The sequence below is a fragment of the Phlebotomus papatasi genome, chromosome 1, assembly GCF_024763615.1.
Source record: "Phlebotomus papatasi isolate M1 chromosome 1, Ppap_2.1, whole genome shotgun sequence".
NCBI lineage: Eukaryota > Metazoa > Arthropoda > Insecta > Diptera > Psychodidae > Phlebotomus > Phlebotomus papatasi.
Window position 1 is genome coordinate 57993925 of NC_077222.1, and position 6285 is coordinate 58000209.

The following is a 6285-nucleotide window of genomic DNA, read 5'->3' on the forward strand; positions in this document are numbered from 1 at the left end:
ACATATATTTGGTAGAATAGAAAAACATATTGATTATTGACTAAGTATTCACGTGAATAGCCAATTTATTTTCCATATTCAACGGAATTCACATAAATCGGTGCTTTGGTGTTGATGAAAATTGGCCAAGTACAAAAACGTGCTAATTATATCCGAGAGAGACGAAAATTTTATTCATGAAAAATGATTAAAGGAAAAATGTCGTAATATGCAAATATTTTTCTTTTATTGATTGGTAGACTTGTTTTACGATAGTGCGAAATTAAAAGGTTAAACAAGGAGACAAATGGATACTCTTGACTTTTGTTATATACATATATCGTTTCAATGGCGAATTTGCAATCTCTTTTTTTTCTCACAATACCTACAGTGAAAACTTACAGAATCAGTTAGCAGACTTTTTATATCTTCCTTTTGGAATTTGCAATGAAAACAGTGGATAAAAGAAAAGCAAAAAATCTACAGATGATTCTAGAAGTGTGATCCTCTAAGCTTCTGGCGGTGGTGTCTCGAGTAGATTTTCATGCTGACGAAGCTTTTTTTCTGCCACATTTCATTACCAATAATTCACCAAAGATAAATCTTTATGTATGATAAATAGTTTCGATGAATGAATAATGTGAAATTTTGCTTCTCAAGAGACACAGATTTTTTTTGTATATTTAAAAATTCTTTTGCACGTTCATTAAAGATAATAAATTTCATGAAAAATATCTTGTTAGGAATTTTTGAACAAAATTCTACGGTTTAAGAGAAAATTCTATATGATTGTGAGTAATTTTGTCTGACCTACAATGTAAAAGTGGTTTGGTAAAGTTTGAATATAATTAGAGGTGTCGATTTTGAACCATTTACACACGCCTCTTCGTTATCCGGCTGACTGGGGGACAAAATGACATTTAGGTTTTTTGAATTATCAACGGTTTTTATATTTTGTGCTGTGTGAATTTATTTTCTGTCTGACAAAGAACAGGAGAATTTTCTTCATGATGTGGTTATGTTTCATTTTTTATCACAATTATGTATTAAAAACTTCGATACAATGATAATAATACTTTAATTCACACTAGAGAAACTTCATGTTTAGTAAAAATAATTTTGAATACATCAACCGCCAGTGTTTGGCAGCTGTTACCCGGATAACGAAGAGCCGTGTGTACAATTATTTGAACAATATTAATTAAAAGTAAATAAGTTTTGCTTTTCTATCAAGTTGTCTAAAAAAATAGAAAAGAAAAATCTTTAAAAGGGTTGGAACATCACTTGGGAAAGTATATGACTGATTGTTAGGTTAATTAGAGGGCTGGATTGGCAACTGTAGAATATGTCGCACGTTGTTAAATAATTTGAGATATTTACATGAAAATGTATGTCAAATCAATTACTGAGAACTTCATAGAGCTGCTTGCAATGACCTTTCGGAGCTTAATGATCTTTAACAATCTCTTGCTTTCGAATTTATAACGAAAACTTGTCATATGACATTATCATATTGTTACAGAATTACCCTTTAGATTCGAACTTACGATCTCTCGTTATCTGGACGAGTGGTCTAATCACTATAAAAGCTATATAAGCCACAAATTCTGTTTGAATTGAATTGCCATAAGGCCTTAATCATTTGCATTGTGCACTTCAGTCGATCATTCTCGGAGATGCTCCAAATGACGATTTTCTGTATATTATTAAATACAATTAATATTAAACTAGATCGCAAATTATGACAAAAAATCTATTACTTCTTTCAATATTACAGGTTCCAAACCAGGTTTTCTCATTTAACTCTTGTGCTTCTTCTTAATCGCTTTCATCTGTCAATTATACGGAACGGTGTAATGGGTGTAATATAACTTTCATTAAATTTCTAAGTAAAAAAGCTTGGGTCAATTTGGATTTTGAACTTGGATCACCGGAAGTTGAGATCTCTTACCGTTTAACTTTCAGAACTCTGTCAAGTTGAACAGAAAACAGAATTTATATTACTGCTCTCTATTAGAGTTCAAGCAGTATGATCACATACAGGATTTTGTTTAATTTAAAAATAGAGTTTTAGGCTGAAAAGCAAGATATTGCTTGATTTGCTGCAATATTGTAACTGAAAGTAAATAAACATATTATTCTCTTCTACATCTGTAATTCGTATATGACACAAATATTTACTGATTTTTTTTATATTGCTGATTTCATGTTTTACAATTAAGTCAAAATTACATCATTTAACTTAATCTTCCACACATTTTGTACAGTGAAGCAGACCATATGAAAAATCTCAAGCACCAATTTATTATTCGTATAGTCACCTTAATTTGACATACGCTTCATTTATTTCGTGAAACATTCCACATAATCTAACCATAACTTTTTTGCAGTCAAAGTGTTGAAGATTTTGACCGTTGGTCTTGAATGAAAAGCATTTTTTTTTGCAAATCTATGACAAGAAATATTTCACAATGAGATGTTCTTGCTCTTCGTACTAACAATTATTAATCATCAATGGGATTCTTTTGCTATACAAAAATTACACTATGGACCTGAAAATACGTGTTAAGAAGAGAATCCATGGATTTACGTCACCCTCGAAGAATAATTACACGCGATATATAGCAATGTCCACAAAATAAATCTTTGGGAATGAAAAAGCAAAAATGACATTTTTTTCTTAAAACGTAAATCTTCAATATCTTATTGCGTAAATTTACATTTTTTCCCTATAGTATTGGTCCATAATTGGAAGTTAGAGGTTCAAATGATTAGAGGGATGAAAAATATTTAGCACATTGATTTGGGTTGCACTAAATGTGTGAGGAAATTTCACAAGCGACACCATTTCCTAAGGACATTCAACTAAATTTCTGTAGCGGATATATTTGCGTTTACATTCTCTCTATTTTTTTTTGTAAAGTTTGTGAGCATTACGCATTATGTTGAGGAAATAGTTCTCTTGACAGAGAAAAGCCCACACACATTCAAAAAGTTAAGAGTGAAGATCAAGCTTCTTCATTGTGTAGAAGCATAAAGCATCACAAAGTTGCTTTTAACACATATCGTTTCGTGAAAAAAATAACAATATAGCATATTTGTTAATAAATTCCAGGGACATTGATTTTCGTGATCAATTTTAATTAATTACTATTATAGTGCAAATGAGAAGAATGATTTTTGCTTGTTCTTCAGCATTTATTAAAAAAAACTCATTTCTAATTCGAAATAATAAAATCTTGAAATATCTTTGCTTATTAAGAAGCTACCTGCATTTTTCAGTGTGTTAAGGACATTTGTAGCTTTTAACGCTTCTTCAAACTAAATTATTACTCTAATTTGGTGGCCACGCATTTTGGAATAATGTGGTTATTTTTGCATTTTAAATTGAAAATTGAATTCATTATGAACTTTCGAAAATACCCCCTAAATCTCACTTGACCATCATTTTGTTTGTAAATGTTGTTGATTTGATGAGTCATGTGCAAAGGCACAATTACATTACAATCTAGGAATTCTGTATACAAAAGTTCACTGTCCGTTCTTGGTGTATTGCCCCTCAAGAAAAGCCACCATAAAAGAATGTCCAGTTTGTAGGTATATCTAAAAGCAGGAAAAATCAATTAACACCCACATTTTAGACACACTGACCATGATCACTGTAATGACTATAATAGAAATATGGGCAAAATTGACCAAAAATCACCCTGATATTTAAATGATGACCCCAATCACTCTTTCCGCGAAAATAAAATTCTTTATTGGGACATAATGGGCCAAACGTGTAATGAGTAAATGGTAAATCTTCAAAATTTTCAATACAAATGAACCCGAAATTTATTCAACCGACCTCAGTGGTCAATACCCTAAAAGACAACAACCTCTGGGTTAATTCGATTCCAATTGCCAAAACGTAAAGAATTCACTTAAAGTTTATTGTCATTAAGTATTTTAAATTTAATTGATTAGTAGAATAGTTTAACGGGAATATTTAATTATATAGGTTATCTAATATATAATTTATCCACGATCGCTTAATGAAAAATTCCAAGAACTTGTTTGATTATTTCTCAAAGGTTTTATACTCATCATTCTGAAATATTAAATTCCTGATGGAATGTTGATTCATGAGTTTTTCCATTGTGCAGGTATGTTAATTCTTGTGATTAATCAAATGCGAAAAGCAAAAATACGAAATTTCCATAAATATCTTCTACAGAAAAATTATGTTATGAAACTCCAAAATCGATAAATTGCATAAATTCTCAGTACTTTTGAATGATTTATTTTTAAAATTCTGCAGGGAATATTTTCTTCAAAAACAAGGAAATTTTTAGCATATTTCCGGATTTTTTTAAAAACAAGTTTAATTTCCTATCAGCAATTTTAAAAACAGAAATTAATCTGTTAAACTCACGTTCAAGCCATTAAATGCTTTTTACAATGTTTTATTATACTGGCAAATTATATCTTAATAGTGTTTTTATTACAAAAAATTGAAAACAATAAAATCATCATTATCTTAACGACTGGGTTATAAATAATTTGACTAGATTCAAGACTGAATTTTGGTCATTTTGATCTGAGATTGTTATACTTTTGTATACATACGTATAATTTATATAAATGCATGCTGAACTGAAACAGGGTGCTTAAAAATACTGGACGGATTTAGATTTTTTGGATTCTTAAAACCGCATGCTTAATACATATATAATTTGCCCAAGGATTTTAACTCCTTAAATTATTAATAAGTTGAGATTTCGAGGGGATGTTTTAACTTAGAATTTTTAACGAGTAATCAATAATACAATAGATTTTGATTTAGACATTCAAGATATTCGGGAAGTGCTATAAAAGCCTGAAGTTATTTGAGAGAACAAAATTAGAAAGTTCTGTTAAGACATTTTATTTCTCCTGTTTTGTATTATAGATTGTATCTAATAAGGGGAAAAGGGGTTATTTTGAGCTGTGGGACTACATTATTATACGTTGAATATTTCTAATGTTAACTGGGTTTTAACAAGATGTAAATTGGATAGACAAAATAATTGTGAATCTAAATAAAATAGTTGCAAGGACAAGCTTCTTTTAGAAATAGGCGAAAAAGTCGTATAACAATCTAGCCCCGTATTCGTAAAAATATTATATATTCGTAAAAAATATTCTATATTCTTACAACCCTCTACTCTACGATTATGTACAAGCATTACAAAAAAATGAGATAGACAGGAAAAATTCTTTTTTAACCTTCCAATGCAATTTTAGGACTCTCGCCAAGCATAAATCATCTTCAAAGTTTTGACTATTCGATATTCACCAAATATATTTATCCATTAGTATAAGATCTGATGAATCCTAGATCAAAAGTATAAATCTATTAAATTTTTACTGAAAATTCATTGCTGTTTGTTTTTCTTTCTGAAGCTATATTAAATAAATTAATATTAAAACTTGTTGTTTAATGTTGTCCTTCTCTTTGAAGCACAGCTTTTTATAATCTTTTCAAACACTCCTTAACACTAAACCTAACAAGACCGTCCAAATTGAACGGTTTAAAAGCTTTTTATAATTGACGTATATTTATACCAAGCTGTCTATTTACATATACCAGATATCCTGGCAGATATAACTATTTCTGGCATGATATTTATAAGATCTTATGAACTTCTGAATTGATTCTTATTATAGGTGTAAATTATATAAGAATCACACATAATAATTAAGTAATTTTAACTTACGATTCTAAATAGCTTGGCTATGATTTTCTCCAGAACATCGCAAAAAAGTACGTAGGAGGAAGCGGTGTACCTTTGAAAGTGGGGCATCACCTTTGAAATTGGGATTTTTCTTCTATGTTTAAGTGGAACTGAGTCACATCATAATGAAATTTAGTTTCTCAATCTGTTTGTGCAGTTAAATTATATCACGATAAGACGTAATTTTATTTAAAAATAGGTGAAAAATCCTAATTTCAAAGGTGCCCTACTTTCAAAGGTGCCCCGCATCTACCTATACATCCAAATTTTTCCGAATTTCCGTAATAATTTTTCAATATTTATCTTTTTTGAATTTAAACATTATTTAATAATACATAAATAATGATTAGAGTCATCTTATAGTTCTCAGAATAAGCTAAATGCTAAATTCCTATAATAAAACAGGCTGTATTTAAAGAGATATACATCTAACAAAGAAAACACTGTTAATGAAATCTTAACATAAAGCAGTTTGAATAATAAACTTATTTGTGATGCATTCATTGGAGCTTTTCTGAAAAGCTTAGCACCAGCTTAAAAAAAAGGA